General features: G+C 50.8%; 1 long non-coding RNA gene across 1 annotated transcript; it reads left to right on the top strand.

The window, feature by feature from the left end:
* The first annotated feature begins 224 nt into the window (after positions 1–224).
* LOC119958170 lies at positions 225–26671 on the top strand. Its single transcript, XR_005458971.1, has 3 exons — positions 225–277; positions 5762–5844; positions 24898–26671. It is a non-coding gene; the product is annotated as an uncharacterized LOC119958170 (long non-coding RNA).
* The last annotated feature ends 662 nt before the right edge of the window (positions 26672–27333 follow it).

The following is a 27333-nucleotide window of genomic DNA, read 5'->3' as shown; positions in this document are numbered from 1 at the left end:
GGCCATCCTTCGCGACCCACATTGACCGATCTTCGTGACCCACTCCAGCCGACCTTCGTGACCCACGCCAGCCGACCTTTGCGACCCACGCCAGCCGACCTTTGTGACCCACGCCAGCCGACCTTTGTGACCCACGCCAGCCGACCTTTGTGACTCACGCCAGCCGACCTTTGCGACCCACGCCAGCCGACCTTTGCGACCCACGCCAGCCAACCTTTGCGATCCACGCCAGCCGACCTTCGCGACCCGCCATTTTCACTTACCTTTAATATGGCAGGTGAGCCTGCTTGGTTCTCATGATCTCACTTGCTTTGTTATTCAATTATATTTCTGCTAAGGGCTTCAGCTGACGATTTAAGTTCTCACTGTATCCATTGAAAGAAAATCAAGAGGTTTGTCCTCGAACTCGCCATGAATGTCTTTGAAGATTTGAGGGTTTTAATCTTTCACTTGCCAGTACTTCCCTGAATATATCACACATGAACTTTGAATCCTGATTTGCATTGGCACAATTAATAACCCACACCTCACATAATCATCTTTATGCTGCTTTGTTCCTGTTTTCAGCATCTTCTCCATGGGTTGTTCACCCAGAGGAGCTCACACCAGCACTGCTGGCAGCTACAAAATGGAGGAATCTCTCTCGCGTGCCCAGAACACGTGGTGTCAGCGTATGGGGCATGTGACCTGCTGTCTGCCGCTCCAGCAGCTACAAAATGGAGGAATCTCTCTCGCGTGCCCAGAACACGTGGTGTCAGCATATGGGGCATGTGACCTGCTGTCTGCCGCCGCTCCAGCAGCTACAAAATGGAGGAATCTCTCTCGCGCCCAGAACACGTGGTGTCAGCGTATGGGGCATGTGACCAGCTCTCTGCTGCCACTTCCGCTGGGATGACTCCGTCGTTTGCTGGCTCCGGACAGCGTGCTGATGTCAGAAGGAGGCGGTCCACCCCGCTGGGCTCCGGGCATGCGCACTGCTTGATCCGGCACACATGCGCGGGATGGCCAGCAATCTCAAAAATTCGCCAACGTCTGGCATTTTTAAAAGGCGATCGTGCCACGACCTTCCCAAAACCTGCCCGTGACCCTGAGTTTGTAAACCCCTGGTTTAAGGTGTAACTGAGTGGCTTGTTAGACCATTTCAGAGGGTGATGAGAAGGGGCCTGGAGTCATACATAGGCCAGACCAGATAAGGATGGCAGATTTCCTTCCCTAAAGAAACATTAGTTCCTCAGAGAGGGCAGGTGTTTTGTGGGCGTCACGGTAGCACAGTGGTTAGCACTGTTGCTTCACAGTGCCCAGGTCCCAGGTTCGATTCCCGGCTTGGGCCACTGTCTCTGCGGAGTCTGCACGTTCTCCCCGTGTCTGTGTTGGTTTCCTCCGGATGCTCCGGTTTCCTCCCACAACCCAAAGATGTGCAGGATAGGTGGATTGGCCACGCTAAATTGCCCCTTAATTGGAAAAAAATGATTGGATACTCTAAATTTATAAAACAAAAGGCAGGGTGGTCTTTCAGGGGCAGGTGTAGACTCAATGGGCCGAATTGCCTCCTTCTGTACTTTAAATTCTATGATTCTTTGAATAGTGAACCAGATGGGTTTTTACAACAATCCAACAGTTTCTGGTCATCATTCCTGAGTCTGGTTTTTAATGTCAGATTTATTTATTTAATTCCACTAGCTGCGTTTCCATTAGTGCGGTAACATTCCCTCGATGCTGCCATCCCCTCACTGTCAGCAATCCCACAGCAGGACGATAGGGGCAGCAGGGTAGCATGGTGGTTAGCATAAATGCTTCACAGCTCCAGGGTCCCAGGTTCGATTCCCGGCTGCGTCACTGTCTGTGTGGAGTCTGCACGTCCTCCCCCTGTGTGCGTGGGTTTCCTCCGGGTGCTCCGGTTTCCTCCCACAGTCCAAAGATGTGCGGGTTAGGTGGATTGGCCATGATAAATTGCCCGTAGTGTCCTAATAAAGTAAGGTTAAGGGGGGGGGGGGGTTGTTGGGTTACGGGTATAGGGTGGATACGTGGGTTTGAGTAGGGTGATCATGGCTCGGCACAACATTGAGGGCCGAAGGGCCTGTTCTGTGCTGTACTGTTCTATGTTCTATGATAGTCCCAACCTGTAACAATTCTTCCATTTCTGCTACCTGCAACAACAAAGGATTTTTTTCCCCCTGCTTTTTATTTAATTGGGATTTGCTCTCGTTTTTTTTCGTAATGAAAAATATTGCATTTTTATAACATTTTTCATGATCTTGCTTGCAGAATTGTTACGGTACAGAAGGAGGCCATTCAGGCTATCGTGTCTGGCTCTGCCCTCCAAACAAGCATCTTGATTTTGTGCCATTCCCCTGCACATTGTTTCTATTAATGGACAGCACAGTGGTTAGCACTGCCGCCTCACGGCGCCAGGGACGCGGGTTCAATTCCGGCCTTGGGTGGTCAGTCTGTGTGGAGTCTGCACGTTCTTCCTGTGTCTGCGTGGGTTTCCTCCGGGTGCTCCGGTTTCCTCCCACAGTCCAAAGATGTGCAGGTTAGGTGGATTGGCCATGATAAGTTGCCCCTTCGTGTCCCAAGATGTGCAGGTTAGGTGGGGTTCCGGGGATAGGGCGGTAGAGCGGGCCTAGGTAGGGTGCTGTTTCAGAGGGTCAGTACAGACTCGATGGTCCGAATGGCCTCCTTCTGCACTGTAGGGATTCTATGGTTCCAAGTAAACATCAAGTATGCATCACCCAAGATGAACACAAAATTAATCTGGGCTTCTGTCACTCTGGGACTCCATCGCCACTCCACCGCATCCTTTCCAAGATCATTCCCTTCCACTGCATTTATCTTCCTGCTGGCTGGGGTGCATATTGGTCTACTGTTTGGCACTCTGCATTACATTAGTTTGAAGTAAACAACAAGAACAGCTGGCGGGGGGGGGGGGGGGGGGGGGGGGGGTCGGGGTGGCTAGCGTGGGGTGCCTCCTCACAATCAGGATGGGCAGCTGTGGGGATTGTTCCTTTAAGGGTCACCTGGCCTGGATGACCAATCAGGATTCGGTCTATGGAATCACCCTCAGGGGAGGAGGGCTCCTAAGTATTTTAGAATTAGCTGCAAACATGCAGCTGCTCCACATGATTTGTTGATAAATCCCTTTTGTTCTACGGATTTCCCGACGTCGTGGGGCTGCCCACAATTGGGAGAACCCGTTGGGGTGCGGCGGGACGGAGAATCCTGCCGATAACATCCACCTTCAAGGCCTTTGGATCAGAAAGTGAGATTGGAGATGGGAGTTTGTAAGGACAACGCAGTCGAGGCGGCCATTTTCTAAGGGTGGGGCTGGGGAGGAGGGCAGGCAGTGAATGGCTTTTGTCGACACAATGAGCTCAGAGGGAGCATGAGGGAGACACTAAAGGTTGTACCCAAGGATGTCAATAATGGACGCCGGGTTCATTGAGCAGATCAACAACGGAAGAAGTGTTGTGAAAAACGGAAGGTCAAAAGACCAGGCCGTTGGCAGCAATGAGAAGTCACTTACGGGATACAGAAGAAAGTGGGGATGGAAGTGGTGAAGGGGATGTGAGCTATCAAAGATGGCCTTTTTGTAATTGAGACATTGAGGATATACAGACCAAATGAGATTAGAATCTGAAGGGAGTGGGTGTGATTTTAGGTAGGAGAGTTTATATGGTGGATGGGTGGGGGGAGAAGACGTTTGTCAAATAACAGACCAATACCTTTTTGAATTCCTCAACTGATCTCGCCAGCATCACACTATTGTTCGTTTCCCCTGTTTGGCGTTGAATATTTTGTTAGGATCTCCAGATTATCTAAAAGTAGACAGTGATACAGTGTTATTTTACAACCATCTTAAAAATCCAGACTATTAGAAGAAGTGAGTTTATGGATTTGATTTACACACTGTTGCCATGGCAATTTGGCCAATGCTTGGTGTGGAAAGTTAACCCAGGCGGAGAGACCACAGTAAGGAAAAAGGTGTCACCACCGGTTTCTTGCCAGCACGTCAAATCACTCACCCATGTGAAAATCCCTGAAAAAAAGCTTGCATTTCTTTCACAACCAAGATGTCCCAAAGCCCTTTATAACCAATGAAGTACAGTCACTGTTGCTGGAGATCAAAGGAGAGCTTAGGTTTGCTGAGAAGAAAGTGCAAAGTATTTATGCTTGGAGACAATGGCAGTAGTCTCTGAGTTTACCATGAATAGATCCTGAGTCTCCAAAGTCCCAGAAAGGTGTTGTTGGTATCGGGTTGTAGTCTCTGGTGCTGCAAATTATCCATTTACTTTTTTTCATTCATTTAGTGAATGTGGGCGTTGCTGATTTGGCCAACATATACTGCCAATCCCTAGTTGCTCTTGAGAAGGTCAAGGATTTGTCTTTCTTTCAACTATTAATTGGAAGTTCAAAGTACTTTATAAATGTCATCGGCCTCCAGGGTGATCTTAGGACCATTCACAGGCAATGCCACACATCCATTTTCACTTTCCATGTACCCACCACCCTGTTGTCACTGACAGATTGGTGATATTGTTTTAATACCAGCTGTTGTTTTAATGACCAATAAATTGCGATTTCTAACCTTTGTGGGAAACTGCTCAGTTTATACCTCATCCCCCCGCCCCCCCCAACCCACTCCTCCCCCACCTCCAACGCCACCACAGCAAGGGACAATTCAGATCAGATTTGTGGGTGCAAGCATTGTAATTCTTTTTAAAAGATAAATTTAGAGGACCAAATTTTTTTCCCGATTAAGGGACACTTTAGCGTGGCCAATCCACCTACCCTGCACATCTTTGGGTTGTGGGAGTGAAACCCACGCAGACACGGGGAGAATGTGCAAACTCCACACGGACAGTGACCTGGGGCCAGGATCAAACCCGGGTCCTCAGCGCCATGAGGCGGCAGTGCTAACCCAAGCATTGAAATTCTAGCCACAACTATTTCTGTGCCAGCCACGACTTCCAACAATGGGTACCAAGCATTTTATTAAGCAGAGGCCAGATTGATGTAAAAGTGTTAAACCAAAATGACTGCAATGATACAAGGCCTTACTGATATCACACTATGTACAATTTGGTTTCCTTACCAAAGCAAGGACATGCTAAGAGTTCACTAGACTGCTTCTTGGGATGCAGGGAGTCCTGTGAGGAGAGATTCAGAAGACTAGGCCTCTACTCCCAAGGGTTTCGAACGACGAGAGGTGATCTAATTCAAACAGATAAAACTCTTCAGGGACTTCACAGGGTTGATTTCGTGAGGTTGCTTCCCCTGGTCGGGCAATCTATTTCAGTTGTTTTCAAAGTGGGGGTCGCGACCCTTGGGTAGGTCTCGGGACGTTCAAAATGGGTTCCCAAAATTGATTTTGCAAAGACACTGATCATTTTTCTCCAGGTAGATTAAACACATGTACGTAGGGCAGCAGGGTGGCACAGTGGTTAGCACTGCTGCCTCACAGCGCCAGGGACCTCTGTTCAATTCTGACCTTGGGTGACTGTGTGGAGTTTGCACGACCTCTCATGTCTGCGTGGGTTTCCTCCGGGTGCTCTGGTTTCCACCCACAGTCCAAAGATATGCAGGTGAGGTGGATTGGCGATGTTAAATTGCCCCTTAGTGTCCAAAGATGTGCAGGTTACAGGGTTTTGGGACTAGGCCAGGGGAGTGGGCCTAGGTAGAGTGCTCTTTCGGACAGACTCGGTGGGCTAAATGGCCTCATTCTGCACTGTAGGGATTAAATGATTCTATGTTCTCTTTGCAGTACACAGTATGACCACATGAGGTAATAAACAGCTCAGCATGCCCTGGAAATGAACTTTGGCGCCAATTTTCTTTCGCTTTCTGGTAAGTTGATTCACACTCTTCTTATGCTACACAAGCTTCATGTAACCCATGGATCGTTTTGTCATTCGAAAGAGAGGATCAGAGACACCAATGGCTGTTAAATCTACTGGCCAGGATCTAACATCTGAATCTGCCAGAGAACTTTAACTGCTCCGCCTAGTCCACAGCAAGGCAGAGAAGTGTTAATGCCAGGACCTCCGGTGAACAACCAGCAAATGATTGGGTCGCGTGTGTGAGCCATTTGGTTAAAGTGAGTTGCCTGAAAAAAGGTTTGAAAAGCACCGATCGAGAACACAGGAGCACAGTCTCAAGATAATTTTGGATTGAGATGAGGAGAAATCTCTTCACTCGAAGGGTTATGAGGCTTTGGAATTCGCTACCCCAGAGAGTTGTGGATTGTTGAGAGGAAAATTGATCAACTTTAGGGTTCTAAGGAGAATGAAGGGATATGGGGAGAGTGCAGGAAGGTGGAGCACAATAGATCAGCCAAGATCGAATGGCGGAGCAGGCTTGAAGCGGCAAGTGGCCAACATCAGCTCTTAGGTCTATTAAAATAATTTCAAATCTACTTTTACTGGACCTCTTCACATCCTTTGATCGAAGAGTGCACAATACACAAACCGATTAGTTCTCTCCTAAAATGGCACTCGGGGTCCTATCGAAGTCATAGAGCTTCAATTTGTATATTAAATCAGGCCTATTGTCTGAACCCAGCAGTAGGCCACTTTCAAAATGGCGGCAGTTGCAACAGAGGTGCAACCAGGACAGTAAGCCACGCACCACCATTTTAACGGGATTTTAGCCCTCTCCACACCAGTCTGGAGAAAGTTAAATTGCCCCCCAAATTGCTGATGCTGAGAGGGACTGCAGAGAATTTTTGTATTCTGCACAGTGTGTAGCATCCACAGAACTCCACCAGATGTTTCCAGATGTAAATTGTACAGGTAAGATCGCAAGGTACACCAACTTCAATCAAATTACATTGAAGTAAAGAGGAGGTGGAAACTCGAGTGTGGCAAACAGGATCAGTTGTAAACAAAGTGAGAGAGAACACAATGACAGTCTGAGATTTAGAGCTCACAATTAACCCTCTTAATGCTGGTTTAGTAGACAAAATTAACAAATTAATTAATAACATTAGTATAAAGAAGAATTTATAAGCAGGTGATATGGTCAAAGTAACAATATTGAGCCTCATAAACCAAAATTGTTTCACCTTTGAATGTGTCATTGCACGGGGCCTACCTTAAATGAGGTGTCAACCTGCCAAACTACAACTCAGGATCACTTGTGAAAAAATGAAATGAAAATCACTTATTGTCAGAAGTAGGCTTCAAATGAAGTTACTGTGAAAAGCCCCTAGTCGCCACATTCCAGCGCCTCTTCAGAGTGTGTCCAACAGCGTGAGCAGCAAGCAATAGACAGAACTCAGCAGTCCCACAGTCAACGGATCAGATCTATGCTCTGCAGACAATTAAGCAACTCACTGGAGATAAATATCCCCATCCTCAATGACGGAGGAGCCCAGCACATATGTGCAAAAGACAAGGCTGAGGCATTCGTAACAATCTTCAGCCAGAACTGCAGTGTGGATGGTCCATCTTGACCTCTTCCTGATACCAATCCTGAGCCAATTCAATTCATTCCACATGATATCAAGAAATGGCTGAAGGCACTGGATGCTGCAAAAAGCCCTGGGCCCTGGCAGTTGTGCTGCAGAACTTGCCGCACCCCTAGCCAAGCTGTTCCAGTGCAGCTACAACACTGGCATCTACCCGGCAATGTGGAAAATTGCCCAGGTGTGTCCTGTACACAAAATACAGGACAAATCCAACCCAGCCAATTACCGCCCTATCAGTCTACTCTTCATCATCAACAAAGTGATGCGAGGAGACATCAACAGTTCTATCAAGCGGCACTTACTCAGCAATAACCTGCTCACGGACACTCAGTTTGGGTTCCTCCCAGGGTCACTCAGCTCCTGACCTCATTACAGCCTTGGTTCAAACATGGACAAAAGAGTTGAATGCCAGAGGTGAGGTGAGAGTAACTGTCCTTGACATCAAGGCAGCGTTTGACTGGGTATGGCATCAAGGAGCCCGAGCTAAACTGGGGTCAATGGGAATCAGGGGGAAATCTCTCCGCTAGTTGGAGTCATACCCGGCACAAAGGAAGTGGTGGTTGGAGGTCAATCATTTCAGTCCCAGGACATCACTGCAGTTCCTCAGGGTAGTGTCCTAGGCCCAACCATCTTCAGCTGTTTCGTTAATCACCTTCCCTCCATCATAAGGTCAGAAGTGCGGATGTTCACTGATGATTACACAATGTTCAGCACCATTTGTGACTCCTCAGATACTGAAACAGTCCATGTCCAAATGCAGCAAGACCTGGACAATATCCAGGCTTGGGTTGACAAGTAGCAAATTACATTTGTGCCACATAAGTACCAGGCAATGACCATCTTCAACAAGAGAGAATTTAACCACCGCCCCATGACATTCAATGGCATTACCATCGCTGAATCCCCCGCTATCACCATCCTGGGGGTTACCATTGATCAGAAACTAAACTGGACCCAGCCATATAAATACTGTGACTACTAGAGCAGGACAGAGGATGGGAATTCTGTGGCGAGTAACTCACCTCCTGACCCCCCAAAGCCTGTCCACCATCTACAAGGCACAAGTCAGGAGTGTGATGGGAGACTCTCCACTTGCCTGGATGAGCGCAGCTCCAACAACACTCAAGAAGCTCAACACCATCCAGGACAAAGCAGCCCCGCTTGATTGGCACCCCATCCACATTCACTGCCTCCATCATCGACACATAGTAGTAGCTGTGTGTACCGTTTACAAGATAACATCAAGGCTCCTTCAACAGCGCTTTTCATACTCACTACCTATACCTCTAGAAGGACAAGGGGAGCAGATACCTAGGAACACCACAACCTGCAATTTCCTTTTCAAGCCACACACCTTCCTGACTGGGAAATATATCGGCAGTTCCTTCACTGTCGCTGGGTCAAAATCCTGGAACTACCTCCCGAACAGCACTGTGGGTGTATCTACACAGGGATTGCTGTGATTCAAGAAAACGACACACCTTCTCAAGGGGCAATTAAGGATGGGCAATAAATACTGACCCACCAGTGATGCCCACATCCCGTAAATGATTAAAAACAACATACACACATTCTTCAGCAAAGTTTGAGACTAACTAAAATGTGCATCCTGCACATACAGGTCAACACCTATATGGACAGTCCACCAGGCACACATGACAGTGGCTAGGATGAGCAAGTTCTTCGGGGTAGAGGATAGGTGTGTGAGGTGCGCGGGAAGCCCAGCAAATCATGTCCACATGTTTTGGGCATGCCCGAAGCTTAGCGGGTTTTGGCAGGGTTTCGCTAAGGCAAAGTCCACGGTGCTAAAAACACGGGTGGTGCCGAGTCCAGAGGTGATGAGCTTTGGAGTGTCGGAACAGCCGGGAGTTCAGGGGCGAACGAGGCCGACGTCTTGGCCTTTGCCTCCCTGGTAGCCCGGAGACGGATCTTATTAATGTGGAGGGACTCGAAGCCCCTGAGTGTAGAGACCTGGGTTAGTGACATGGCTGGGTTTCTCAGTCTCGAGAAGATAAAGTTCGCCTATGGAGGGTCAACGGTTGGGTTCACCCGGAGGTGGCAGCCGTTGGTCGACTTTCTCGATTGGTCGATTGTTGTTGTATAGTTGGGGTGTGTGAAGATTGGGCCCCCCCCGGGTTGCTGCTGCTGCCGATGGCCTTTTTCCCTACCGTTCTGCCAGGAAATCTAGGAAAGGCGGCCACCTACTGAAAAACCCCTGTACTGATTCCCTCAGGGCAAATTTCACCTTCTCCAATTTAATGAACCCCGCCATATCACTGATCCAGGCCTCCACGCTTGGGGGCCTCTCATCCTTCCATTGGAGCAAGATCCTCCGCCGGGCTACTAGGGACGCAAAGGCCAGGAGACCGGCCTCTTTCGCCTCCTGCACTCCCGGCTCCACTGCAACCCCAAATATTGCGAGTCCCCAGCCTGGGTTGGCCCTGGATCCTACCACCCTCGACACCGTGCTTGCTACCCCCTTCCAAAATTCCCCCAGCGCTGGGCATGCCCAGAACATATGGGTGTGGTTCGCTGGGCTCCCCGAGCACCTAATACACCTGTCTTCGCTCCCAAAGAACCGGCTCATCCTCATCCTGGTCATATGAGCCCTATGTAGCACCTTAAACTGTATGAGGCTAAGCCTCGCACAAGAAGAGGAGGAATTCACTCTTTCCAGAGCATCCGTCCACGTCCCCTCCTCAATCTCCTCACCCAGTTCCTCTTCCCATTTACCCTTCAGCTCCTCCACCGAGGCCTCGTCTACCTCCTGCATCACTTGGTACATGTCCAAAAACCTCCCCTCTCCAACCCACACCCCCTGACCTGGACCCCACGCGGGGGCAACAGAGGGAACCCCGCCACCTGCCGCCTGGCAAACGCCCTAACCTGCATGTACCTAAACATGTTCCCCGGGGAGAGCCCGAACTTCCCTTCCAGCTCACCCAGGCTCGCAAACCTCCCATACACAAACAGGTCCCTCAACCTCCTAATACCTACCCTGTGCCAGCCCAGAAACCCGCCATCGATGCTCCCTGGAACAAACTAGTGATTCCCCCATATCGGGGACCCCATCGAGACCCCCACCTCCCCCCTGTGCCGTCTCCATTGCCCCCAAATTTTGAGGGTAGCCGCCACCACCGGGCTCGTGGTATACCTCGTTGGAGGGAGCGGCAGCGGCGCCGTTACCAGCGCTTCCAGGCTCGTGCCCACACAGGACGCCATCTCCATTCTCTTCCATGCTGCCCCCTCCCCGTCCATTACCCACTTACGCATCCAGCCCCGAATGAAACACTTGGCCCACCCATCCCTTCCTCAATCTAACCTGGTCCGCCACCTTCAGGTGCGTCTCCTGGAGCATGGCCACGTCCGCCTTCAGCCCCTTCAGGTGCGCAAACACCCGGGCCCGTTTGACCGGCCCATTCAGTCCCCTCACATTCCAGGTTATCAGCCGGATCAGGGGGCTACCTGCCCCCCTCCTCCGCCGACTAGCCATAATCCTTCCGGCGGGGAAGAAAGTTGACAGCATTCCCCAACAAAATCGGCAACCAATTATACCACTTGAGGGCCGAATTATTGGCCATTTTCCAATGGAGATGATAACTTTAAGCCTCCCTCTCCCCTCCACAATGTTGGTTGGGTAGCTATGGCCACACTTACTTTGAACTTTGTAGCTTAAAGTGCCCTTGGCTGTCTTCCACCTTTAAGTTGGCAATGCCCAGCTCTCCCACCGGGGCTGCCAACCACCTACACCCTCCAGTGCCTCGATTGATCCTCCTGCCTGCACATCCCGAATTGGGCACTGCTCCGAGATGCAGCTTGTTAATCGGCTGCCTTAGGGGAGATTGCGCAGGCAAGAGGGCCAACTGGACATTCTTGCTGTCAGGATCCACGTATGGTCCCTACGCCAGGGTTCCGACACCTACCAGAAGATGCCGTCCATCTTATCCTAATTTGCCAGGCTTTTACATAGAATGACAGTGCTGGGAAACAAGGGAGTGAAAGCTATGTCAAAGAAGTAGGTTTCAAGGAGATTCTTAAAGGTGAGGAGAAGATAGAATTCTAGAGCTGCACACAGAGACAGCTGGTGTTATCACATTGTTCAGGAGTTTAAAATCCTGCACAAATAGAAATTCATAGCTCAAGACAACAGCAGGGCTCCTAATCCCCAGTTGAACTTTAAAAAAAGACATGGGGCGGGATTCTCAGTCAATCCCGCCCCCGCCGTGTCCCAAAGTCTCTGGCACCAGAGATTCGGCAGGGGCGGGCATCGCGCCGGACGGCGGCCCCCCCGGCAATTCTCCGGCCCGCAATGGGCCGAAGTCCCGCTGCTGTCATGCCTCTCCCGCCGGCGTGGATCAAATCACCTACCTTACCGGCGGGAGCAGGTAGCGCGGGCGGGCTCCAGGATCCTGGGGGGGGCGTGGGGCGATCTGGTCCCGGGGGGTACCCCCACGGTGGCCTGGCCCGCGATCGGAGCCCACCAATCGGCGGCTGGGCCTGTGCCGTGGGGGCACTCTCTTCCTTCCGCCTTCGCCATAGTCTTCACCATGGCGGAGGCGGAAGTGACCCCCTCCCCTGTGCATGCGCGGGGATGACATCAGCAGCCGCTGCGCTCCAGCGCATGTGCGGACTTCCACCGGCCGGCCAAGTCCCTTCGGCCCCGGCAAGCGTGGCGCCAAAGGCCGTTCCTGCCGGCGGCGGGGCACCAACCACTCCGGCGCGGGCCTAGCCCCTCAATGTTAGGGCTTGGCCCCTAAAGGAGCGGAGAATTCCGCACCTTTGGGGAGGCCCAACGCCGGAGTGGTTCACACCACTCCGACACGCCGGGACCCCCCGCCCCGCCGGGTAGGGGAGAATCCCGGCCCAGATGTCAGCAGAAATAAAAACAAAATAATGTAGGTGCTGCCTCTGTTCTGATGAGGGTCATGGGCTCTGTCCGTCTCTCTCTCTCTCTCTCTCTCTCTCCACCAATACTTCCTGGTCTGCTGTGTGTTTCTGTTCTCGTAATTAGAGGAAGTGACTTCTGTTGCCAATAAAAATGTAACACTAACGTCCCTTTGGGAGATTTCCAGCTCCTGCTTATGTTTGAATATTTTCTCCTGTAAGTTAATAAATGATTTGCAAAATGTGGAACATGACTACAAGCTGAATACAATTGTTGTATGGCGACCACTGTCAGTTCAGGTGACCAGCTCATATTCCATAGTTTTAATTCAGTTATTATAGTGAGTTTCTGAGCCGCAGTATTGCTACACTTCCCTTTATTCTTTTATGGGATGTGGGTGTGGTGGCCATTTGTTGCTCATCCCGAATTATAATAATAATAATCTTCATTGTCATAAGTCGGCTTACTCTGCAATGAAGTTACTGTGAAAAGCCCCTAGTTACCACATTCCGGCGCCTGTTCGGGTCACAGAGGGAGAATTCAGAATGTCCAATTCACCTAACAGCAAGGGCACGATTCTCCGCCCCCCATGCCAGGTGAGAGAATAGCGGGAGGGCCTCCCGACATTTTTCACGCCCTCCCGCTATTCTCCCCCCCCCCCCAATGCCCGCCCCACGCCACGAATCGCCGCTCGCCGTTTTTTACGGCGAGCGGCGATTCTCCGAGGCCGATGGACCGAGCGGCTGGGCCTTCACGCCCGTTTGAACACGGCAGCAACCACACCTGGTCGCTGCATTCGTGAAACGGGCGCCGGATGCCCATTTGGGGCATCCAGGGGCCCGATTGGGTCGGGAGCACCGCAACTGTGCTCCGGAGGGGACAGGCCCGCGATCGGTGCCCACCGATCGTTGGGCCTGCGTCCAAAACGGACGCACTCTTTCCCCTCCGCCGCCCGGCAAGATCAAGCTGCCACGTCTTGCGGGGCGGCTGAGGGAAAAGACGCCAACCCACCTACGCATGCGCGGCTGACATCACCGGCCGCGTCAGCCGGCGTGACGCTTGGCATACGGCCTTGACGACCGTCGTCAAGGCCGCGCCGCCGTGACGCACGGGGCCCCGCTCCTAGCCCCGCCCGGGGGGGGAGAATCGGCCCCGGAAATGGGCATGAAGGCTGCCGTGGGTCACGGCCTGTCCCACGGCAGCCTTTACGATTCTCCGCATTTGCGGAGAATCTCGCCCAATTGTCTTTTGGGACTTGTGGGAGGAAACCAGAGCACCCGGAGGAAACCCACACAGACACGGGGAGACCGAGCAGACTCCACACAGACAGTGACCCAAGCCGGGAATCGAACCCGGGACCCTGGAGCTGTGAAGCAACAGTGCTAACCACTGTGCTACAGTGTCGCAATTGCCCTTGAACTGAGCGGTCATTTCAGAGAGAGGCAGTTAGGAATCAGCCACATTGCTGTGGGTCTGGAGTCACATGTAGGCCAGACCGGATAAGGATGGCAGATTGCCTTCCCTAGTGAACCAGATGGGTTTTTATGACAATCGATGATAGTTGTCATGGCCGCAATTATTGAGATACACTTTCTTTTTTTTAAATTTAGAGTACTCAAATCTATTTTCCAATTAAGGGGCAATTTAGTGTGGCCAATCCACCTGCCCTGCACATCTTTGGGTTGTGGGGGTGAGACCCACGCAAACACGGGGAGAATGTGCAAATTCCACACGGAGTGTGACCTGGGGCGAGATCAAACCTGCCTCCTTGGTGCCGCGAGGCAGCAGTGCTAACCACTGCGCCACCGTGCTGTCCTTACTGAGATTCACTTTCAATTCCAGATTTTATTAATTGAATTTAATTCCACCAGCTGCCATGGGGGGGATTTGAACCCGTGTCCCCAGAACATTAGCCTGGGCTTCTGAATCACTAGTGACACTAGGTAGGTGCCACTATAAAGAAAGTTTCAATGTAAATTCGGATATGATCGGGCGGTACGTTAGCACAGTGGTTATCTTAAAGTAGCTTTTAAAACATTTTGTATTTTCCTCCCATTTGCTCTCAGTGAGCTGCGTTTTTAGTCTTTCATTGAATGTTCTGCAATTCAGTTCAGTTCTTCCACTGCGCTCCTCTCTCCATGAACTTTTACCGCACTTGTGTATCGGCTCTGCTCTGGTTCCCAAGCCTGACTTTCCCATCGTTCGCCACCTCATTCCTGATGCTGAGGCCCTATTCCCACCTTCCCCACTGACCCAGCTTCTACATCCTCCTCCGTCACAGGTGCCGTGCCAGCAATTCTCGTCCAATCGGAAGTCGCTGCTTCTTTGTAGCTACTGAGGGTGATTTACCCACAATCCTTCTTGGCCATTTTCAGCCTGTCCTGTGTCACAATTTCCCTTCCGTGTCTCCAGAGTATTCTGCCTGGTCTCTGGATTACTAGTGACTGGGAAACTGGTCCCGGCCTATCCCGCTGGCGGCGGGATCTCTAGGGCCACCACTTGTCAATTGGAATTCCCATTGAAGCCGCCGGGAAACTCGCGGGAAGGGGTGCGCTGCCAACGGGAAAAGTTAATCCCGACGACCGGAGTATTGTAGTCATTGTCTGTACGGGATGATTTTGGAAGTACGAATATGTCAGGCGATTGCTTGAATTGTCCGTACGACAGCTCTCCCAACTTTGGGAGGACTTTAGGGTGAACAGGGCTGGGTTTGTCGTTGCCAGGTGATTCACCCGATTTCATTCCCTTTTTGCGTTCCTAGTGGCCTGATATAACTGAGTGGGCATGCTGCCATTTCCGAGGACATTCAGAATCCACCACATTGCTGTGGGTCTGGAGTCACATGTAGGCCAGCCCAGGTAAGGATGGCAGATTGCCTTCCCTAAAGGACATTAGTGAAGATTTACGTCAATTAACAATGGTCACCTTTAGACTAGTTTTTAAATTCCAGATTTATTAATTGACTTTAAATTCCACGGGATGGGATTTGAACCCGTGTCCCCACTAGCCTGGGCCTGTGGATGATTAGCCCAGTGATAATACCACGACACCACCACCTATCCCATTGTAAGATTAAACGTCTTTGTATTAATGCAAGAAACAGTTAGCCTCACACCTTTATTGACAGGCCAGAAACAGGACCTCAGGGGAAAGACGGACCTGAGAGAATAGAGAGCATTTCACAGATTGAAAGACATGCCTGTCGTTGAAAGGATTCTGAGCACCGAGTTTGTTTTCACTGTTGATGGATTGAGAGGTGACAACATCTAGATATGACATAGATGAAAGCCAGCTATTTAACTTAAAATTTAGATCATAGAACTGGAGGACATAGATGCAACCTGGACAGGCCTCAGCAAGATTAGAGATTAGAAGAAGTTTTTCCCCAGCCAACAGTGTGAAGCAGATTTACCTCAATAGCGGTGAACTCTCGTGCAGATTCATTTCTTTGAAGGGCCCGATGAGTATCAAGTTAGTGGCAGAACTCAAAGCCAAAAGGTTAAGCACAGACCCTGACAGTCAGACATTGCATGGAAAGTTATGGTGTCAGAACCCCTTGGATGAGAGACACATCACCTCTTGCTCACCATTGGGCAGGATCGCACAATGCTCAAACTGTGAGATTAAGCTGCTACCCCGGGCTTTTCACCTTGGGACTCGGGGAGATAGGCTTTCGAAAGTAATAGATTGCTCTCCCTGCGTTCTCGCTGTCAAACAGGAGGGTGAACGTACCACCCCCGCTCTCAGCAGGGAGCCAAGTTTTTAAAAAAAGGGAAGTTGGCTAAATGAATCAACCCTGTGGTGTTGAAGCTCCATCACTGCCCCATACCACCTACACCACAACTGGGAGCATTGGCATCAGTGAGTTGCCCTTGCTTCGATAAATCTACAGCATTAGAATGTCACCAGGGACAATCGGACTACCGATTCAAAGGCAGGCTTAACATTTTGGGCCTCGTTGCGACGTGTTGGAGGATGAAATGTCCAAAGGTTTTCAAAAATATGGAAAGCTTCGAGGATGAAAAATTAATTTCCAACAGTAAGCAACTTAGCAGCAAGGAGGACACAGAGATATGTTTGGAAAGCCTTGCGTCATAGAGGAATACTAAAATAGGCCACTGAAGCAAGGATAATTTCACAATATAAAAAAATTAGATACTAATTTGAGAACAAGATTAGATAGCCTCAATGGAACAGCTGGCCAACATCAAAGACTTGATGGGCTGAATGGTTCCTGAGAGCTATAAATTCATGTAATTTAAAGACTGGTTGCACTGTCTCCCCCCCCCCCCCCCCCCCCCCATGGTGGATTGTATGGTGGGCACAGGGGTGGGAACATTGCTTCCATGAGGTGAATCTTCTAACTTCAATCGTGGGCCAGTTGGTATCCAGGCACCTTTTTAAATATGGCGGCCAGAACTTTGACCCGGAAGGGAAAACTCCACCCGATATTTCCAGCCCTTTAACTGAGCCAGGAATAGGGCAGCACGGTGGCGCAGTGGGTTAGCCCTGCTGCCTCACAGCGCCGAGGACCCAGGTTCGATCCCGGCTCTGGGTCACTGTCCGTGTGGAGTTTGCACATTCTCCCCGTGTCTGCGTGGGTTTCGCCCCCACAACCCAAAGATGTGCCGGATAGGTTGATTGGCTACGCTAAATTGTCCCTTAATTGGAAAAAATGGGTACTCAAAATTTTTTTTAAAAGCCAGGAACTGCAATATGTGTTCACTGAACCATCAAAATATGTTTCTTTTGTAACAAATCGTCGAAAGAGTGCATCAAGCCGAACAATTTAACAGAAGGCTGGATAATCCCAACAAGCATCAAACGAGGTGGAAACCATTGCGATGGCCAGTGATGATACTCTGCCAAGAATAGCTTTGAACACTTTCCAAAATTGTTGTCCTCAAGATTCATGGAAAGCTCTGGAATAAAATTCCCGGAAATGAAAAACCAGAAAACTGTCCCTTGCCCCGCTCGAAGAAAAATGTTAAAACAATAGGTTTCTTTTACTTCTTGGTTACTTCAAAGCAACTTAAGTTCTGGAAAGACAAGTTTTCTTATCCCATTTATGGGCACGTATTATTTTTGGGATTTCTTTTCAGTTATTTTGGGGGTAAATAAATCTTGCGGAAGATCGCAAAGGCTTTCCTTTCTTGGCAGTGGCCTGCTTTGCACAGATGTGAAGCCTTGTGAATAACACAGTACAGAGCAGGAGGTTGGCGATCAAGGTCATTACAATTCTTTGGCGAATCTGTGGGGCTTTCCGTCACTCACTGACCAATAAAGAGCACTTGGGGAAGTTCCAAATTGAGCTTTGGCATGCCAAAAGACTGTCCGATATACAGCAAGAGGCAGCAGGGTAGCATGGTGGTTAGCATAAATGCTTCACAGCTCCAGGGTCCCAGGTTCGATTCCCGGCTGGGTCACTGTCTGTGTGGAGTCTGCACGTCCTCCCCCTGTGTGCGTGGGTTTCCTCCGGGTGCTCCGGTTTCCTCCCACAGTCCAAAGATGTGCGGGTTAGGTGGATTGGCCATGCTAAATTGCCCGTAGTGTCCTAATAAATGTAAGGTTAAGGGGGGGATTGTTGGGTTACGGGTATAGGGTGGATATGTGGGTTTGAGTAGGGTGATCATGGCTCGGCACAACATTGAGGGCCGAAGGGCCTGTTCTGTGCTGTACTGTTCTATGTTCTATGTTCTATGTTCTAAGAGCGAAAAAGAGACCTCAAGGAAACCTCTCCACCTTTTTGCATGCTTGCAGCTAATGATGACCCCCGGGTGGCAGAGGTCATCGTGGATAGCCCAGAGTCGGTCGTATTGCGTGCTGGCGCACGTGCCGCGGGACAGGGCATCTGGGGGCTCGTTAGCTTCTCAGGACGATATACTATATCATAATTATAGGTGGAGAGTTCGATCCTCCACCTCAAGATCTTATCATTCTTGATCTTGCCCCGCTGCGTATTATCAAACATGAAGCCTACCGATCGTTGGTCGGTGACGAGGGTAAAGCTCCTACCAGCGAGGTAGTGCCTCCAGTGCCGCACAGCTTCCACGATGGCTTGAGCTTCTTTTTCGACCGAGGAGTGTCGAATTTCGGAGGCGTTGAGGGGACATGAAAAAAATGCTACTGGCCTGCCCGCCTGATTGAGGGTAGCGGCGAGAGCGACCTCTGACATGTTGCTCTCCACCTGGAAGGGGACAGACTCGACCACCGCGCGCATCATGGCCTTGGCAATATCTGCCTTGATGCAGCTGAAGGCCTGGCGGGCCTCGGCGGCCAGAGGGAAGATGGTGGCCTTGATTAGTGGGCGGGCTTTGTCCGCATAGTTGGGGACCCACTGGGCGTAATGGGAAAAGAACCCGAGGCACCTTTTCAGGGCCTTGGGGCAGTTGGGAAGGGGGAGCTGCAGGAGGGGGGCGCATACGGTCGGGGTCGGGTCCTAGAACACCGTTTTCCACGACGTAGCCGTGGATGGCTAGTCTGGTTGTGCGTAAAATGCATTTCTTCTTGTTATAAGTGAGGTTGAGGGCTTGGGTGGTTTGGAGAAATCTCTGGAGGTTGGCGTCGTGGTCCTGCTGGTCGTGGCCGCAGATGGTGACGTTATCCAAGTACGGAAATGTGGCCCGCAGCCCGTACTGGTCCACCATTCGGTCCATCGTTCTTTGGAACACCGAAACCCCGTTTGTGACGCCGAAGGGGACCCGGAGGAAGTGGAAGGGGTGGCCGTCTGCCTCAAAGGCCGTGTAGTGGCGGTCCTCCGGGCGGATTGGGAGCTGGTGGTATGCAGACTTCAGATCCACCGTGGAGAATACCCGGTAGTGCGCGATCTGGTTCACCATGTCTGCGATCCGGGGAAGGGGATTCGCATCGAGTTGTGTGTACCAGTTTATAGTCTGGCTGTAGTCTACCACCATCCGGGTCTTTTCCCTGGTCCTGACGACCACCACCTGAGCTCTCCAGGGGCTATTGCTGGCCTCGGTGACTCCCTCCCGCAAGAGTCGCTGGACGTCGGACTGGATGAAAGTCCTGTCCTGTATGCTGTACCGCCTGCTTCTGGTGGCGACTGGCTTACAGTCAGCGGTGAGATTTGTGAAGAGCGGGGGGGTCGACCTTCAGGGTTGCGAGGCTACATACGGTGAGTGGGGGTAGGGGCCCATCGAACTTCAGAGTTAGGTTCCTGAGGTTGCACTGGAAGTCCAGTCCCAACAGGAGAGGAGCGCAGAGGTTGGGGAGTACATATAATTTAAAATCGGCGTACTCAGTGCCCTGTATTGCAAGTGTTGCGGTAGTGCACCCCCGGATCTGCACCGAGTGCGACCCAGAAGCGAGGGAGATGGTTTGATGTGCAGGGAAGATTGGGAGCGAGCAGTGGCCCCCGTCTGTCGCACGTGTTGGGCGGCGAGGCAGATGGCATCCAAGATGGCGGCCCCCATGAGTCGCACGTGGCGGGCCGCGTGGGCGATGATGGCCAAGATGGCGGCCCCCGTGAGTCGCACATGTTGTGTGGGCTTGAAGATGGCTGGCCCCACGGACAACACGAGGCCGATGACACGTCCGGGGGGCCGGGGGGGGGGGGGGGGGGGGGGGGGGGGGGGGGGGGGGTGTGCAGCAGGCACGCAGCCATATTGCTGCAGGCCTGTGAGTCTGAGAGTCAGGCCTGCGATTTTGAGGATTTGAACCTGGCCAGGCAAACTTTAGCGAAATGTCCCTTTTTACCGCAGTTGCTGCAATTCGCATTCCGGGCCGGGCAGCGCTGCCTGGGGTGCTGATGCTGGCCGCAGAAATAGCAGGGTAGCCCCCCGTGTTGGGCGGGCAGCCGTGCGGTACAGGTCTGGGGTACTCTCTGGTTGGGGGTCTACGAGGGGGTCGCGTGATCAGATGGGAACGCGTTGAGGCTTTGGAACGCTATTTCTAGGGAGGAGTCTAGCTTTAACGTGTCTTCCAGGTCTAGGGCATCTTTCTCGAGCAGGCGCTCACTCACGTAGTTGGACCTGACTCCAGCCACGTAGATGTCCCGGACGGCGAGGTCCATATGTTGAGTGGCCGTAATGGCCTGGTAGTTGCAACTTCGCGCGAGGACTTTGAGGTCGTGTAGGTACTCTTCCAGCGATTCCCCGGGGCGTTGGCGGTAAGTATTGAGGAGGTGCCACGCATACACCTTGTTCACGGGCCTTACGAAGATGCGCTTCAGCATCGCGAGGGCGTCTACATAAGTGGAGGCTTCCTCGAGTTGTACAGAGATTCGATGGCTCACCCGGGCGTGGAGGAGGCTCAGCTTCTGATCGTTGGAGACGGAAGGCGAGGAGGAGGCGGTGAGGTAGGCCTCGAAACAGCGGAGCCAGTGCGAAAAAATCCTTTTGGCCTCCGCAGCTTGTGGGTCGAGTTCCAGTCGGTCAGGTTTGAGGGCCGATTCCATTGTGGTGTTGTAGTCGTTTAAATTGATGCGACCATCAATTCACGCGAAACAGAGAGTAGATGTAAACTGTGGCTTTAATAAACTAGAACAGTGCCTGCCTGCGACTGCTCTGCTAATGAGAGCCGCCTACAGGGCAGCTGCTCTTTATATCTCCCCTCAAGGGGTGGAGCCAGGGGCGGAGCCCACAAAGGCACCAACATGATACATTCCAGGTAATATCTTACAATGGTCCATAGGTGGAGCCCTCATGGGCAACAGCGTGATACAGTGTAATACATGGTGAATGGTTAATGCAATACGTTCACCACACAGTCGACACCTTTCACTGTCTGCCTGGCTGTGTGGAACCCGAGCTGGGAATCGTCCAAACGTTGGAGGAGGCCATTCAGCCCCTCGAGCCTGTCATTCAGTTTGCTCATGGTTGATGTGCAGAACTCCATCTTGTTTCTATATCTCTTAATGTTCTTGCCTCACAAAAATCGCTTAATCTCATGTTTTCAATTGTCCTCCCCCTGTGGGCGCCAGCTTTATAAGGGAGAAAGTTCCAGATTTCCACGATTCTTTGTCCAAAATACTACTTGGCATTGCCCCTGAATGGGAAATTTTAGGTTTTTTTGTTGTTTTTTTTCCAATTAAGGGGCAATTTAGCGTGGCCAATCCACCTACCCTGTACATCTTTGGGTTGTGGGGGTGAAACCAACGCAAACACGGGGAGAATGTGCAAACTCCACACGGACAGTGACCCAGAGCCGGGATCGAACCTGGAACCTCAGCACCGTGAGGCAGCAGTGCTAACCACAGTGTCACGTGCCGCCCCAGGTAATTTTAAGTTGATACCTCCTTGTTTTGGACTTCCCCATGGGATTGCTCCCTTGCCTTTTCCTTGCTTTCCAGCGAAAGGTGAAACGGGAATGTTGCTAGGCAACGGGGTATTCTGAGCCTCCACACAGCAAGTGGAGGTAGAGCCCAATTAAAATGGCACCAATTAATAAAACTTTTGCTTCCAATCAATGTCTCCCTCACCCTGTGGGCAAATTGCAAAAGCCATAATGAAAGTTCATTGTGACAGCTGAATCCCAGCATTCCATGCTGCATGGTGTTATGACACCTCTGAGATTGGCCCTTAAACAAGATGTTATTTGGATTGTGGCCTGGGTTGTTAGGTTACCTAGTAACACTGCTGTAAGCGAGAGAAGGTGAGAGCAGCTTTTATTTTAAAAGAATTAAGCATGGCTGAGGCGGTATAGAAAATTGAGATTGGCAATGTGAGATTTAAAGATAGATTACGGCAAATCCAAAACAGAATTGATTTTGTATTAAACTGCTCATCAACACTAGATCTGCTTGCAATTATTACTTTGCGAACTTTCCAACATTGTCCCATCAATGCCATGTTAGTTATTGATGTGGAGAGACTTGCATTGATATAGTGCCTTTCACGACCACAAGGCGCCACCCCAAAGCGCTTTACGGCCAATTAAATAGCTTTGAAGTGGAGCCACGTTTGTTATGTGGGAATTACGGGAGCCATTTTGCACACATTAAGCTCCAACAAACAGAAACATGCCAATGAGAGTAATGAGGTTGACGTGGCGTACATGCCACCTAATGGCCTTGCCAGCAAAGTTGAAGCTCATTAGCTAAAGGGGATGATGGTGGCAAGGATGGCTGACAGGAAACAGAGTTGAGGTAAATGTTTCTTTATCAGACTGGGGAAAGGTACGCAGTGGAGTTCCCCAGGAATCAGTACGAGGATCAATACCTATCCTGATATACATGAGTTCCAATAGTCTTGGGCGTAAAGGGCACAATTTGCCACCATATAAGAATTGGGGGCATTATGAGCTATGGCAGGAATAGATTTAAAATCCATTTACAAGATGTGGGCATCGGTGGCTAGACCAACACTTGTTGCCCATTCCTAGCTGCCCTTCAGAAGGTGGTGGTGAGCTGCCTTCTTAAACCAACGCAGTCCCTGAGGTGTAGGTACACCCACTGTGCTGTTAGGAAGGGAGTTCCAGGATTTTGACCCAGCGACAGTAAAGGAACGGCCGATATATTTCCAAGTCAGGGTGGGGAGTGACTTGGAGGGGAACCTCCAGGTGGTGGGGTTCCCAGAATAGAGATAGACCACAAAAGGACACGACTGGTGGAGTGGGTAGTCAAATTAAATTTAATTAATTGAATCTACAGTGCAGAAGGAGGCCATTCGGACCATCGAGACTGCACCGGCTCTTGGAAAGAGCTCCCCATTAAAGTCCACATCACACTATCCCCATAACCCCATCTAATCTTTTTTTTTGACACGAAGGGCAATTTTATCATGGCCAATCCACCTAACCAACCCATCTTTGGACTGTGGGAGGAAACCGGAGCACCCGGAGGAAACCCACGCACACACGGGGAGAACGTGCAGACAATGACCCAAGCCGGGAATCGAACCTGGGACCCTGGAGCTGTGAAGCAACTGTGCTAACCACTGTGCTACCATGCTGCCCACACATGCTGAAGTGATTCATTTGAGTGGGAAGAACATGTAGCGATTCGATTCCGATCTTGGGTGACTGTGTGGAGTTTGCACGTTCTCCCTGTGTCTACGTGGGTTTCCTCCGGGTGCTCCGGTTTCCTCCCACAGTCCAAAGATGTGCAGGTTAGGTGGCTTGGCCGTGCTAAATTGCCCCTTAGTGTCCAAAGGCTAGGTGGGCCTCGGTAGGGTGCTCTTTCAGAGGGCCAATGCAGACTCGATGGGCCGAATGGCCTCCTGCTCTGTATGCATTCTGTGACTCAATCGTCGCTCTAGAAAGGGAACTGGAGTGGCTGAAGAGAAAAGGTATGAGGGGCTCCGGGGAAAGGGTGTTGGATTGTTATGTAGAGAGTTAGCACAGACTCAACGGGCAGAATGGTGCCTTTATACATCCACCAGGGAGAGCAGTATGAGCCTTGGCTCAATGTCTCATCCAAAAGGCGGCACCTCCGAAAGTGCAACACTCGAGTGTGAGATGAGGACTTTGCACTCAAGTCCTGGAGTAGGGCTTGAACCAACAGCCTTCTGGCTCAGAGGCGAGGTACCACCCATTGAATCCCGGCCCGATTCCCCGGGGTTACCTCCACAGAAATAAACCCCACGCAAACCGAATAAAATTACACTTCATCGCATAAAACTAACCATTTATATATTAACACTCGCTGGGAGTGCAGAACTAGAATGCTGCTAAAAAGAGACAGGTTGTCAAATCTTTTCATTCTACACGCATCAGAACAAACACAAGAATGCCAAATTTCAAATTAGCACAACAATTTATACTACAGGGGAAAAGGAGTTGGTTGTCAAGTCGACTCTGATTGGCCGAGGCGTTGCCATGGAGAAAGCAACAGGAAACTATAGTCTCCCCTGTAGGTCGACTTGCCAACCAATCAGCACCCTTGTCTCGTGCAGTATAAATTGTTGTGGTCGTTTGAAATTTGGCATTCTTGTGGTCTGGTGAGCACGAGAGGGAAAATCTTCAGCGATATCTTTTCAATAATGTTCAATATAGTCTTCAAAACAATCTGGCACCGCTTGAATTTTCCACACTAAACGGTACACGCTTTGCGATTCCAACTTCGGAACGCAATTGGCATCCATGATAGGCAAGGCCGTGCGGAAGAATATACAAGCTTTGTGTTACAATGAGGAGAGAGTGTCAGAGGACGCACCAACGTTTCAGAGCCCTGTATTCCCTGAACTCCAAGGCTTATCTGTTTTTTAAGAGTTGCGCTTATTAATGTTTAACAACTGTTTTTGTTCTGCTCTTTGGGGGCAGAGGCAGTAGCCCCCCACACCCCTCAAAGGCATCATCAGCTCCCTCTGATCGGCATTTGGAATGAGTGCAGCTGGAGGTCAGGCGGAGTGCATGGATGCCAGCCTGAGGGAAAAGGTACAGTTCACTCATACCTGTCTTGCCAATGGCTGTTACATAGCACTACGCCCCACTGCCCTAGATTGTCAGCTTGAGACAGTGGGCCCCATTGTTCCCTAGACACTGCCGGTAACCTTGGGAGTCGCAACTCTCCCTGTTTGGACATGAAGCACTGTAGCGAGCTGCACATAAGTCAAATTGTTTGAACATTTTCTCTCTCTCTCAATTTCAGGTAAAATAAGAAGACTCCATTGTCGGCTGGGGGCTGGAAAGTAATTCAGGGGGATTGCACTCGAGAGGCAATGAGGGTACAGCGTATAAGCCTGTGCATACAAACATGAACATCTCGGGTAATAGAAACCTATCTCCCCAACTAGCGCTACACAGAGTACTTCAATAGCCAACTAGTCCACTGCAAGGGCAATTTGTGAACTTCGTCTGAACTCTGATTCGCCATGTTGCTAAGTTGCACCGTGCTCTTTGCTTTGAGGGTTCTTTCCAAAATACACCATTTATTCTCTTCTTGGATGTGTTGAAAAGAAAGTAACTGCAGGAGTTGTAAAAGTAAATATTTGGATAGGGATTGTGCAATGGAGTCACGTTGTGACAAATGGAGGAAAAGGAATTGACACCACAAGGCCCAAACTGCCATCAGGTGCTGTGCAATTTAAGCTGAAGGACTTGCCCTTGGCTTTTTGCAGGATACCTATGTGTATAGGCTGTGGGTATGTGCATGTCCCACTGTATGTAGACATGGTGTACTCGGACTAGAACACAAATAATTGCATTTATATAGTGCCTTTCACAACCACCAGTTGTTCCAACATACTTTACAGCCATTGAAGCGTGCTCACTGTTGCAACGTAGGAAACTCAATGGCCAATATGTGCACAGCAAGATTGTACAAACAGCAATGTGATAATGCCCCAGATAATCTGCTTTGGTGAGGTTGATTGAGGGATGAATATTGGCCAAGACACCAGCTCTTCCTGGGAATAGTGTCCTGGGGTCTTTCACATGCATCTGGAGCAAACGGGGCTTTAGTTTAACATCCCATCTGAAAGACAGCACCTCCAACAGTGCATGATCAGCCATGATCGTATTCAGTGGTGGAGCAGGCTTGATGGGCCGAATGGCCGACTCTTGGCCCTATGTTTCTGAGATGTCATTCTGTCAGCTAACGTTGTACTGTATGAATTTCAATACGGTTCGGCGCGATCAAACCAAATTGGTACAGAGTTCCTTGACAAGTGCATTAAGCCGGATGTTTCCTGGCACTCACAGCGCCAAGACTCAACACGCTATCTAGCGGGACTCTGTTTGAATTCAGGGCCTCAGCAGGGAATGCCCCTCCGAGGCCACACTTAGTCCCGTCTCCTGCAGTGAGGAGCTCCGTTCCCCAGCCCCACTCAACATCCCAATGTGATCCCCAAACAGCCCCCCTCCCTCCCCACCCCCACCCACAAGCCCCAACTCATCTATATAGGGGTCCTTGGGGACACGTGCAGGAAGGACACCTCTCCATGCCCAATCCCCACCATGGGAAAAATGCCAGCCTGCCACCTTGGCAGTGGGGCCAGGTTGGCAGTGCCAAGGTTCCCACATGGCACCAGCAGTGGCAGGATGCCACCCGGCCCAGAAGCCAAGCACCTGGGGGCCTTCGATCCCCTGGGGCACCCCCGCACATGCCATTCTGCCTGGTCGCCATTTGTAGGGACCAGCACTGAACAGTGCTCACCCAGGTCTCTGAGGCAAAGGGGTTAGATCCCAACACCTCAGATAGATCAGGGGAGCGCATATATGCAGATTAGCGAAAGATCGCGACACCTTGCGAGATCGCATTAGATCCCGCGAGGTGTGGCAAGCCAGGTAGATCCCAGAAAAGAGATCTCCCGGCATCGACCGGCCGCGTCGCCTTTCAGATGCAATGCGGCCAGTAGATCCCGTCCATTGTGTTTTTTTTTAACAAACAATTTTTAATGAGGTGGTCATAGATAGAAGCTTCAGGGAGGTAGTTACGCCAAAGAATAAAGATAGATGGGTGCCGGTGAGAGGGGCTGGGGGGAAGCAGTCAGTACAGGGATCCCCTTAGTCGTTCCCCTTAGTAACAGGTATACCGCTTTGGATACTGTTGGGGGGGGACGACTTATCAGGGGTCAGCCATGGGGTACAGGTCTCTGGCACAGAGTCTGTCCCTGTTGCTCAGAAGGGAAGGGGGGAAAGGAGTAGAACATTAGTCATTGGAGACTCCATAGTTAGGGGGATAGATAGGAGATTCTGTGGGAACAAGAGAGACTCGCGGTTGGTGAGTTGCCTCCCAGGTGCCAGGGTCCGCGATGTCTCGGATCATGTTTTCGGGATCCTTAAGGGGGAGGGGGAGCAGCCCCAAGTCGTGGTCCACATAGGTACCAACGACAGGTACCAATTGTAGCTCCAGTACACAGGAGATTGAGAGAGTGAGGTCATGAGCAAGGTTTCAAAGTTGCAAGAGTGTACTGGCAGGCAGGAAGGTGGTTTAAAGTGCGTCTACTTCAATGCCAGGAGCATCCGGAATAAGGTGGGTGAGCTTGCAGCATGGGTTAGTACCTGGGACTTCGATGTTGTGACCATTTCGGAGACATGGATAGAGCAGGGCGAGGAATGGTTGTTGCAGGTGCCGGGGTTTAGA

Source organism: Scyliorhinus canicula, chromosome 28 (genome assembly GCF_902713615.1).
Source record: "Scyliorhinus canicula chromosome 28, sScyCan1.1, whole genome shotgun sequence".
Lineage (NCBI taxonomy): Eukaryota > Metazoa > Chordata > Chondrichthyes > Carcharhiniformes > Scyliorhinidae > Scyliorhinus > Scyliorhinus canicula.
Note: the sequence above shows the minus strand (reverse complement) of the source record. Positions and strands in the feature narration are given on the sequence as shown.